At 43.9% G+C, this 12782-nt stretch overlaps 1 protein-coding gene across 2 annotated transcripts in view; it reads right to left on the bottom strand.

Annotated features, from left to right (window-relative positions):
* TESK2 (testis associated actin remodelling kinase 2) overlaps positions 1 to 6174 on the bottom strand; it is a 56448-nt gene extending 50274 nt beyond the window's left edge. The window contains exon 1 of one of the 2 annotated variants that reach the window (XM_082228848.1): positions 5884 to 6174. The gene's annotated coding sequence lies outside the window, so the exon portion shown is untranslated. Of the gene's footprint in view, positions 1 to 5879 lie in introns of both variants that reach the window. The other variant, XM_082228847.1, reaches the window with a different exon arrangement.
* Between the last annotated feature and the right edge of the window lie 6608 nt (positions 6175 to 12782).

Below are 12782 nucleotides of genomic sequence, written 5' to 3'. Positions count from 1 at the left end.
GAGGTCTATGCTACAAACATTAAATTCCTCAGATCTATTTCCCTTTTAATTTACTCTTGAACATTTATTTCTTTTGCTTTCTTTCAACCCATTTTTCTGTTACCACCTGCCTAACTCTCCTTATATGCAACCACTCTTCTCTTCCTACAACTTAAGAAAACAGGACAGCATAAAAGTCAAAGGGCATCAGTTGTCCAATCAACAGCTGTGCACCAGAATCCTGATCACCCTCCTGCCTCTACAATCACTACCTTCCACTGTATTTTAGTGGAGGCAGTCATGCACTACTCAGTGCAAGACAATAGGGGCCTGTAAATCCTTTTAGCATTCCTGTACATGCCCTGATAACTGAGAGGCTGTAATTATTTTAAAATATTTTTTCCCTTCAATTTGACAGATTTTAAAGTGAACACATTTTCAGAAAGCTCCTGGCTAAATTTTATTTTATTTAAATTACATGACTGCATATCAATTTCCAATAATTTTTAAAAATAATATTTTTGAATGACAAAACTGCCAGCATATTGGATATACTGTAAAGTTGTAATTACCCAAATGTGAAACTCAATAGATGACTTACAGTCAGTTACAGTTACAATCTCCCACTCTGCTTTGTAAGGTTATGGGATGAATGAAATAAAATAGTCCACATAAGCCACCCTGAGCACCCTTGAAGGAAGATAATGTACCAGGATATAACAAATAAAACCAGGTGTGTTTATTTTTTTATTCCTCTTCAATCTTGTGTTCCTGTTCAGATATGCCTACAGTTACAGCATATACTAATAGAAGCTAGCCATGTGGTTTACTCCAGAAGGGAGAGAGCAGAAGTTCTCCAGAAACAGTTGTAGAGCACAGAAATACTTGGGAATGCTGGTTCTTAAATGGGAGGTGTATTTGTGTGTAACCTTCCTACCAAGATGCATGAAAAGAGCTGACATTTACAAAAGAGCATTCTAGACTTCAAAAAATACCGTATTTTTCGCCCTATAGGATGCACTTTTTCCCCTCCAAAAATGAAGGGGAAATGTGTGTGCGTCCTATAGGGCGAATGCAGGCTTCAGGAAGCTCTGCGCAACCCTCGGGAGACCGGCTCTGAGGGTTGCGCAGAGCTGCCTGCAGTCCCGGGATCAGCACAGCTCTGCGCGGCCACCGGGAGCGGGGCGCGAAGTCCTGCCCCCCTCCCGATGGCCGCGCAGAGCTCCCTGCAGTCCCGGGATCAGCGCAGCTCTGCGGGGCCACCAGGAGCGGGGCGCGAAGTCCCCCCCCCTCCCGATGGCCGCGCAGAGCTCCCTGCAGTCCCGGGATCAGCGCAGCTCTGCGGGGCCACCGGGAGCGGGGCGCGAAGTCCCCCCCCCGATGGCCGCGCAGAGCTCCCTGTAGTCCCGGGATCAGCGCAGCTCTGCGTGGCCACCGGGAGCGGGGCGCGAAGTCCCGCCCCCCTCCCGATGGCCGCGCAGAGCTGCCTGCAGTCCCAGGATCAGCGCACTTCTCCCCATAGCCAGCCCCACAAGCTCGGGGGACAGCGGGGAGGCAGAGCGCGCCTTGCCGCTGTTCCCCGACCTGGTTCTTCCAGCCTCGCACCTGGGGGGCAAATAAATTGTTTTTTCTTTATTTCCCCCCCAAAAAACTAGGTGCGTCCTATGGGGCGCAAAATATGGTATTTGATTGTGATCAAAGGACAAAGTAAGCCAACTTTTTATTTTCAGACCCCTGCAATAATTTGCCTTTGTTTTGTCTGGAGCTAATGGAAGGTGTAACCCAAAACACTTGGAGGGCAATAGCTAACACAGTAAACTACTAAACAGCTCAGTGGCCCATCTATCTCATTATCCTGACCTACACAAGATGCTTCAGGTAATTCCCCATCCTGCCTGCCCAAAGTGCAGGCCAGCAGATATAATGCCCCAAGGATTTCCACCAGCTGTAACCTGTAGAAAACCCCATACTGGGTGTTGCAGACAGGGAGAGATTGAACATGTCCAGAATTTTCTAGTTCCCAATCTAGGCCTGACAGCCACACCAGAGCAGGTTTTACCTGGTCCCCACCTTCCATTGCAGACAGCAGGGGCAGCAGGGCTATGGATGCAACAGTGGTTCCATTCCTCAATCACACCCTGCTGCTGCTCAGCCAGGGTTAGAATTTTAACAGGAATCCATGTCTGTAGGAGTATTACCAGCATAAGCAAATCTAAGGCAACAAAAGGATTCATTGCAGAACCAGAGGAAAGACAGACTTTCTGGAAAAATGAAAGTATGAGCAAAAGCCTAGCCCTGTGGTAAGGAAATTGGACAGATAGTGCTTTGTTATTCATCCACACAAGGAACAGTCATTGTCAGCTTTTATTTTTCAATTTACAGGATATCAGAACCTAACAAAAGCCACAATGGAAGCATGACAAAGTCAGTGGACATAGCTTATTCAAAATATTTTTGTTCTCTTGAATTATGGCTTACAACAATGCAGACCTGGGCACCTACAGAACACTTACAGAAGTGCAAACATAGCAATTTAAACACAGGGTTGTATCCAATGTTGTCTGTGAATAAGCAAAGCAGACTTCTGCTCACACAACAAGACTTCACCACCATCTCTCTCCCCTGCACCTCCAAAGCTGCTCTGGAGGGTTGGGAAAGAAGAGGACATTGCGCAAGCCAAAGTCCACTTGCACAGCATTGCATTCCATCCATGTGCTACAGCTAAAGACATTATTAATAAGAGTTCTACACTTCAGTCATTTGAAAAAAAGAATATTAATAATAAAAGTGAACAGGCAACTTGTTTGATCATTGGTGAGCAATCTTATCTAGGTCATGATTTATAGAGGAAAGGTGCAATCAATATGCATTTACGTCAGCATGTGTTCTGCTATCAAGATGCAAGTCCGCAAGAGCCTTTCCAGACTTATCCTTTCACTGACAAATAGTTGTTGCAAGATATCTTTCCCACAGTTAGCACTTCAACTGCAGGAAAGTCATATTCACACAGAAGTGATCCATAACTTTATTACTCCAGCAGTCCACCTAATGGTTAGTGCCCACAACAACTCTCATGATGGAAATACTCTACACACACTGTACCATTTTTTTAAAATTAGACTGATTAAGTGGCTGAACCAGGCATAGACAAACCCGGCCCTCCAGATGTTTTGGGACTACAACTCCCATCATCCCTAGCTAACAGGACCAGTGGTCAGGGATGATGGGAGTTGTAGTCCCAAAACATCTGGAGGGCCAAGTTTGCCTATGCCTGGAACAATACTTACTGCAGTGATCATTTAACTTGTTTAATATTACAAACTTGGAAACACAAGCAAGCTACCTCCCTACATATTTTTTGTATTATGTGTAATTTCCCCTATCTAGTATGCACTCTTTTTTAAAGGCAAAAGCAGTGAACAGGCAATCCCGCCAGAGCACAGCTTCCCTTATGGATCCTATGAGACATGAAATTGCATTGCTGGTGCTGGACTGGAATATAACATCAAAACTGTTTTCCTTTTTTAAAATCACCAGGAAATGCCCTAAGTTACACAAAGAAAGGCTTAGCTACAAATAAGGACCTCACAAGTGACCAATCACAAGATACAGTTAGAGATCACATATCTCACCAATTACAAGAAACTGGTGACAGATAAGAGAATATGGCTGTTACCATTATGTCCTATAACTGTGTTAGACTAGATGTATTGAATCAGATCCAGGGTCCAGGCCTTATGCTCTTAAATACGAGTGCATAGTCAGGATTGTTTAATGCACATTAGTTATGCTTTAACTGTGAAGAGGTCCCAAGTATATGGTCTCACTTTGTAAATTAAAAACATTTCAGTAGAACATAGATGCCAGAGAACAGTCGACTGCTGATTTACATTATCAATCCTCTACACAAAGCTGTTTCTTTTCTAAAGCATCAATTTGCAAAACAGTATATAAAATGCAAAGTTCCTGTGCGCATATGCAAGTAGTAATTCCAGACAGAAACCAAAATGCCAACAGAGAATGGCCCATTGTCCCCTTCCTATTCTATTGTTATTGCAAATGTTTCCTTGGTGGGATTTTTTTATTTTACTCTTGCCACAACCTATCATATATATTAGGAAACAAACTCAAATAGCCAAGTTTTCATAGAAAACCAGAGTACAGATTCTTAGATTAGGAAAAATATTTATACAGTATCTACACTTTTGCAACCAATATTGTCCTTTAGAACGCCCGTCTACTATCATATTCCCTATAACTATTCTATTCATTTTCTCCACATCATACTTATTTTACATCACTATCATGACCTCATTTACTTGCCTTTTTCTAAACTAAAAAAGTCCCAAATAGTGTCATCTTTCATCATAAGGGAGTTGCTCTATTCCCTTTTCGTGTAGTAGTTTGCCTCTAAATGGAAGTGAAGCAAACCACTATTATAAAAGAATGCTTAGATGAACAGTATACTTGCTCAGAAAAGTAATACATCTTACACTAAATATTGTAGGATATATATATATATATATATATATATATATATATATTTAATATAGCCATTATTCGTTAATATGCATTTCTTTAAACTCAAGAGAAATGGCAGAAAAAATGTTATTGAAATGGTGAGGCATGTGACACACACTTCACCATTTTCACTCTTTCACACCAAGAACAAACAATGAAAGTATTTATGATGCATACACTAATGTAAAAGGCCTTTGAATGCCTTATCTCAGGTTTTAAATTGCAAAAGTCTTATTTACTTTGTAGATCTACAAAGCAAGGTAGGGCTGGAATTCAAGCGCAATTCAAAAAAATATTTTATTCAGAATTGCAGATACTGAATTCAATGTAGCTTTCTAACAAATAGAAAACTTCAACAACAAACTTTACAAAAACTATAGGAACAATGTCAAAGAAAAAGTGTGTCAACTTCAGAGGCAATTAATCAACAACCTAAATACGTGACAAAAAGTATATAGTCCTACTCTACATACGACAGTTTATTATACCTTCCATTAAAAGCCAAGCCATGTGCAACATAAACAAAGACAAAAACGATAATTAAACCATCACAGTGAGCATTCAACTTTCCCATTCAAGTAAGAGCAGCCCTTTTCATGGAAACAACTACTCAGAAGAAAAGTAGCAGAGCTCTGGGATTAAGCAACGCTGGATATTTCCAATTGCATCTTTCAAAGCATCCCAGCAAAGATAAACCTTCTGAACCAAAATCAGTAAGATGATGAGATTCATTACTTGAAAAGTTCTGGGCATTAAACGGCATGGTGGAGGTTGGCAGAGAGAAAAAGAAAAAGGCAAGGAAGTCATCTCCCCCCTTCCCCTTCATCATCTTTACCTCACACCCTCAGCCAGGTGGCTAAACACTCCTCCATCTTTGACCAGTTCCTGCCATTGGGGACCAAAAGAAAGGCTTTACATTACTTTTTAGGGCTTTTTTTTAGGGAAAGGAGAGAGAATGGGAGTTCTCCAAAGTGCTGTCAAACTACAAAAGAATCTCCTCGCCCTCGTGTTCCTGCCCTCACACTTATCCTTCACAATACTCCCACAAAATACACAACTCGAGACAGCCCCCCAACCTTCCTCTACCTAAGAGGCCCCCAGCCTCGCTCCACAGGCTCCCGTCTTCAGGAACTCACTCTGTGACAGTCATCCTCAACATCACCACAAAGGGGGTGGGAAGGGGAGGGGGCGTTTTCCACGCTCTTTCCGCGCCTCAGAACTCGCTGCCGTCCGGGGCCCCGTCCGCTAATCCCATCCCCGCTTCCCGGCTCATTGTCACCCCCCTCCACAGCCCCCCCTTCCGCATCCCACGCGCGAACCAGCCTCTCCCGCCTCCGCCCCCACGAAGCGCCCGCCGCCCGCACCTCGCTCTTCTTTACCTGCCTCAGAGAGGAGGGGCGGTGGGCTCCGCGCACCCAGAAACGGCTCATATTCACCCGCTCCTTGGGGGGCGACCAAGACTCCAGCAGCGCTTCAGCCGGGGAAGGAGGTCTAACGCCCCGCCGTGAACGTCCGGGCGGAGCGAGGGGGCGTAGAAACAGGGCGACCCGGGACTACTCCTTCCAGAGGGAACGGCAAGGCTGGGCCGCAGCGGCCTCCGGCCCTTCCCCACCCCCCCGCCCACCGTCCTCCGCAGCGCTGAGGAAATGAGACGGCGCACTTTCACACCAGTCCAGCGGCCGCTGCAGACCAACTGAGTCGCCTGTCTGGCTCGAAGCCACCACAAGACGGAGAAGGGCGGAGCTAACCTTCCTCCCCCTGCTATATCCGCCAATCCGCATGGACTGGAGTCTGATTGGCGGCTCACGCGGCTAATCATATCGAAGACTTAAGCACGGTCGAGGTGTGGGTCGCCTTTTGGTTAGTGAAAGAGCGCTTGAGTGACAGGCCAGCTTGACTCAAGCGCAACAACAGCTTCGGCCGAAGCCAGCGAAAGGACGGGGAAGAGCGAATGGCGGGGGGGGGGGAGAGGAGGAGGAGAAGGCGGGTTGCTAGGGGAGCTTCAGAACTATTGGCCGTCAGTCGAAGGCGGATGATAAACAGGGCGTCAGGCCAATGAGAATGTGCTTACCAGAGACTGCAAAGCCTGGGAGCCAATTCTAAACTGTTTACCCGGGAGGAGGGATAATACAGCTGTCAACACGGGCTCAGACCTTAATTAGTGCTGAGAGACAGTGAAGAGTCATGAACTGCCTGGGCGCTGGACGGGGGTGGGGGATGGGGTGGGATCAAGATTTGCTGAGTGGGCGTTTGGATATGCAGCAGCGTTTCAAGTAATAAAAACACACACGTGCACGCGTAATAATAATGGTTAATTTGTGTATTACTGTGTCATGAGATGCCCAAAATCTTCCTGACACAGCACATGTGGAAGGCGTTGAGGCATTGCTCCTGGTGTGTGCAAGTTGCCCAGGTCTCACTGCCATAAAACTGTGCGCTCAACACATAAACCTGGTAACCCTTCATCTTGGTATTGCCATAGTTGCCTTGCCCACATTCCCAGCATGTTTGCACTCCTGTCTCTGCAAGATCTACACTGGCTTGGTCATGTCCACAGAATGGAAAATGGCAGGTTCCCCAAGGACGTGCATTACAAAGGTGTATGCAAATGTGACAAGAAGGCTGGCAACATTAACTGTGCTGTGTGGTAATCCCTCGCAGACGACCCACAGTGCCTGGAGACAGGTCGTGTATCCACAGCAGTGATCAGTCAAGGAATGATCACTGGGAGGAGCACAGAAATAAGAAACACCATGGTACAGCTGCATCAGCACAACCAGATGCCTTCATCTGCCCCACCTGCACCAAAACATGTCTCTCTCATATCAGTCTCTACAGCTGCATCAGCACTGTAACCCTCCAATGATCTGACTTCACCCCTGAAGGTGCACTCTTCCATTGTCTCCTGAGACAGAAGGACAGCAACCAACTACAATGGTACCTCGGTTTATGAACTTAATCCGTTCTGGAAGTCTGTTATTAAACCGAAACTGTTTCCCTAATGAGGCCTCCCGCCGCCGGTGCCCTTCCACCATTTGGATTCTATTCTTAGACAGAGTTAAAGTTTGCAAACCGGGACACTACTTCTGGTTTTGCGGCGTTCGTAAACCAAATCGTTCATAAACAGGGCTGTTCTTAAACGGAGGTACCACTGTATTAGCATATTAAGATACATAAATTAATGGCAGTTCTGTGTGTCCATTGCCTAGCAATGAAAGTTACAGTACGAGGCCAATTTGCCTCATTTGCACTGTGTATCTGGTGGGTAGTGCTCTTATTAAAATGCAATGTGCATTACTGTCCTCATTCATCTTTAAAATGTGGAAATTATTTTCATATGAGCATAAGACTTTAGTTTCTTGTTCAAGAAGATAATGAAGGGAATCTTTAGATGAAACGGCACTGTAACACAGGAGATCCATCCACACCACTCTGCCCAGTGAATCACACTGCCTCAGCAACAATGTCATCTGCTCCAAATATGTAAAGATAGAATTAAGACACATTATTGCTCCCTTACCTGTCCATGAAAGAGATCTTGCTTTGTGTTTTGAAATGTTGTGCTTCAGGTTTTTTAAAATTACTATTTAACATGGATAGCAATTATATTGAAAATGCACTGCAGATGTCAAGAGGCAGACTTACCTCTTATATACCCAGTATATAAGACACTAATTAAGCAACATCCAATCAAGTCAAACATTAAAAACTATCATGTGTTAACTATGTGCCTGTGTGTCTGCAGTTGGGGTGGGGGCTTCGGGGGGGCAGCGGCTTTGTTCTCACCAGCCAGCAACCTAACTTTCAAGGTGCACAACCTAGTGGATGTGGCACTAAGGTCAGGGATTTATAAGAGTCATTCAGGGATTCACCTGAGTGAATATGCATAGGAGAAAACACTCCTCAAAGTAACCTGATCCTGGATCACTTAGGACTTGAGAAACCAGCATTTATAATTATTTCCAGAAGAACTAGCAATCAATGAAGATATTTCTACACTTCCCATATCACACCATGACCCCCAGTGGCTAGTGATAGACAGTAATTAGAAAGTCACATTTTTAAACAGCTGCAACTTCCAAATAGTCATCAAGTACTGGCCCATGCAAAATACATTACAATGGTTCAAATTTTAAGTCTGAACATCTCTTATTTTTGTCACAACCAAACGTTATGACTGGTATATGCAGATAATTTAAGAAACTTATCATTTTTATTTATATGTCCTATTAAAACAGCTGGGCTTCATGATGCACATATTTAATATGACTACCCTACACCTACAAAAGAAGAAGAAAACCTCATGCATCAATGTACCAACTATACTACTATGACTTTGAATCAATATTGGAGCAGTGGGCTGCATAAATTCAGTTCCTGATCACTGAGTACCCTTAGGTAAATCACTAACTCCAATCCTAATTTGCTTCTCACTGTAGCAGTGAGGATGAACAGAATAAGAACTGCAAAGCATTTTGTACTCTGGTGTTACAAAAATATCAGTTACAGCTTTGAAACATGATAACTGCCCTTCTCTTCAGGTTTCCAACTCAAAATAGATACCCACAGCAGCAGAGACTTACCTGATTATGCACCTAGCATAATGCAAAACAGTTATCCCATAATACATCTTAGTATGCTCCTCTTGGTACGCATAACTGAGGTGGTGAATTAAAAGGATACATTCTGTCCACCTTTCAATTAATATTTATCAATAGGGTGGGTGAATTCTAAAGAGGGGAAAAATGTGATCTTGGGTGGGTATGTAGTGTGGTAGTTATAAAGAGGCATAGATCCCTTCTGTACAAAGCGTTGTTGCCGTAGTCTATCAGGGCTTCTCTATAAAAGTCAGATTTCTGTTTTCTGCTAGGTCCTTTGATATCCAGATTACAAATCAAATTTATCAGGAATTTTATGCAGCTCTCTAGCAGCATTTGGGGTTGTTCACATGTTTTTGTTCTTTGTTCAAGTTTAAATATCCCTGTTAGTATTAGCAGATCAGTTAATAATAGCTCTGGCTGCAATCCCAACCTTACTTTCTTGGGAGTAAGCACCTCTGAATTCAACAGACTTTGTGCTTAGGCTTGTGGTGAGTACACTGAGGCTGCAGTCCTGTATCCACTAACCAGGGAGCAAGTCCCACCAAACTCAGTGAGACTTATTTCTGAAAAGAGATGTAAAAAGGTAAAGGGACCCCTGACCATTAGGTCCAGTCGCAGACAACTCTGCGGTTGCAGCGCTCATCTCGCTTTACTGGCCGAGGGAGTTGGCGTACAGCTTCCGGGTCATGTGGCCAAAATGACTAAGCCACTTCTGGTGAACCAGAGCAGCGCACGGAAACGCCATTTACCTTCCCGCTGGAGCAGTACCTATTTATCTACTTGCACTTTGACGTGCTTTCAAACTGCTAGGTTGGCAGGAACAGAGAGTGAGCAATGGGAGCTCACCCTGTTGTGGGGATTCGAACCGCCGACCTTCTGATTGGCAAGCCCTAGGCTCAGTGGTTTAGACCACACAGTACAGTATAGGGCAGTGCTATGAAACATTGAAGGATAGTGACATCTAGTGTTCAAAAGAGTGAACAATTCAAGTGTTTACAGGTACTGTATCTGGAATTAAAATCCTTTGAGAATGGTGTAGTGAGTCCACTTACGGTACTTAAAAATGGCCAGTTAGTTAATATTTAAATGAAAGGAAAGAAAACAACAACAAAGATAGAGGTGCACAGCCAATATATACCTGCTCTAAAAAATACAGGAAAGCAGCTGTTCACAGCATGATCTTGTCCCCCCTTCCATTTATGGACTACATCAGCCTTTACTAAAATCTGTTCTGAAACTCAGTTTATTTTAATGTATGAGTGGAAAATACCATAGATGTAAAATGCACACACATACACAGTTCTACTTTTTCCAGAGAGAGGAACTGATATTTTCTCCCATCTAGCCACAGATTTGTATATTCTGTCAACATATTATTTACAATTAAACAACTAACATATAGAAAGTATGGTGCAGATTCGGACATTTGTGTTATTTATTATTTTTGTGGCACAGTCAATGTAAATGCTACTTTACAACCTGGGAAGCAAACCACATAATTGCTAAAAATGTACAATCTAAACAAAGGCAAATAATGGATAGGAACAGAAAAAAAAGATCAGAATCAAAATAAGAGCAAACACTTTACAAACTAAAGCAAGTAAAAACACATATGAGCTTCCTAAGTTTTAGTACAGTACCATCAGCAGAAATGCTGCTGTGAGAAAGCACCCCTGCTTGCATTAAATAATGTACAGCTATCTGAGAATAGTGTTCTTTTGTGCAGGTAGATATAAATACATAATTTTAGACTAGTTAGTTCAAAACACTATCAGTGTTTACAACCATCAAACCCCTTTCCAATAGTAAAAGCTAATATTTAGTAATATTTAGTTCTGCAGACACACTAATAATTGCACTGTTGTAGCAGAACAAGATAAGGGAGAGAAGATCCATCTCAGAGGTAGAATTGTTTTCAAACATATTTAGCACTATTTCAAACATATTTAGCTGCCTAGTGATGGAAGAACTTTAAGGATTTTGGTAGCTTGTCGAATGAAGAGTATGTACTGCTATTCCTTAATCTCAAGCAAACTCAAGCACTGTTCTCTGTACAGTCTCCTTTGTCTTTTGCAATATACAAAGCAGCCATTTATCAACTCTCTGGGGACATCTTCTGGCAAGCACTTAAATCACTCCTTATTTATATGGAAGTATCCTGTATTAAGTTTTGGAGATCTGAAATCTGGTGCACTAGTTGAGATTGTAGTTAAGAGTCTGAAATTTAGCCCACAATCCTGTGGCTATTTCAGAATCCCAAGTATTTAATCTTATATGTTTTTAATTGAACTTACTGCTGCAAATAAAGCATGGTGAAAAATATGTCCTAGATCCTGCAGAGCAGAGGATTTGAGATGTGTTGCCAATTATCACATTTGCAGCTTGGGAATGCTGTGAGATCCTACCCTTATTTTGGAGGGTGAAGCATCTTCTGTGGCATGAAGCATGTTTTATCTGTTTCAGCTGCCCCCTTCTGGATAGATGTCGCTTCAGCTATCTATGTCTGGTATCATGCTGTAATAAATGCATTGCATGTGAGTCTGTCCTCGTAAACTTCAGCTGCTCCAGAAAACATCAGAAAGACAACTGACCCTAAATCAGCCTTTCCCAACCACGTGTCCTCAGTTTTTGCAAGACTACAACTTCCACCACCAATCTCCACTGGACATGATGGCTAGGGATGATGGGAGTTGTAGACCAACAACATCTGGGGACTGAATGTTGTGAAAGGCCACTTGGAACCTAACTCACCAGTATTAAACACATTTCCCCTGCTTTCAAAGCCTCCCCAGAAGACTCAAACTAAATTCTAAGGGCTGTTTCATATAAGCAGGGAAGCCAAGTGGTACCACCTTGTAAAAACCGCATTGTTTCATATGATAGGATGGAGAATTATACATCTGAATATTCCCAAACTGCAAGGAACACAGTAATCTCTACCTCAGGACAGAGTCTACTACATGCCATTTCTACATGTTCGAACCGTTTCTCAATTATTATCTAAGGCAGGTAGAGATGGGGAACCTATGGTGCTTTACATGCTAATGGACTTCAACTCTTATCAGCTCCAGCCAGCATGGCCAGTGGTCAGAGATGATGGTTATTGTAGTTCAACATCATCTGGAGGACCACAAGCTCCCCATCTCTGTTCAAAGGAATGCTCTAAAAATTACTTTTCTCAGCACAGAGCTTGGCACATCTTCCCTGTCCGCAGTGTAGGAGGAAGCTGCTCAGGCGCCTGGGGCATAGCGATCCGCCCATAGGGACGGGGCGAGGTGAGCTGCCCATGGGGTGAGAGCAGGGCGGGGCGAGCTGCTCATAGGGGTGGGGTGCACCACAGGGCCTCTGGAGTCTGCCTGCCTCCTCCCACTCAGCTGTCCTACAGCTGGAGGGGAGGCAGCAGGTGGACAGTCTGGGCAGTGTGGAACCTGCGTGCACACAAGCCACCGCGTATCTCCCAGGAGAGATTTGTAGCTCGGGTGCGCTGCAGGCCCTGTGGTGAGTGCCGCCCGGCATTTTGTCACCCCCATCCGTGGCGATACCCAGAGCAGCCTGCACCCACCGAACCCCCTTCCTCCGCCCCCGCCTGTCTGTATTTGCAGTGTGCATTCCACTTGTGTTGCCATTCACATGCACAGAAATGAATGTCTTTGCCCATTCCAGCAAAGAAATTAACTTCTA

This window comes from Podarcis vaucheri (assembly GCF_965113315.1).
Source record: "Podarcis vaucheri genome assembly, chromosome: 6".
Lineage (NCBI taxonomy): Eukaryota > Metazoa > Chordata > Lepidosauria > Squamata > Lacertidae > Podarcis > Podarcis vaucheri.
This window is presented reverse-complemented; position numbering and strand designations above follow the sequence as displayed.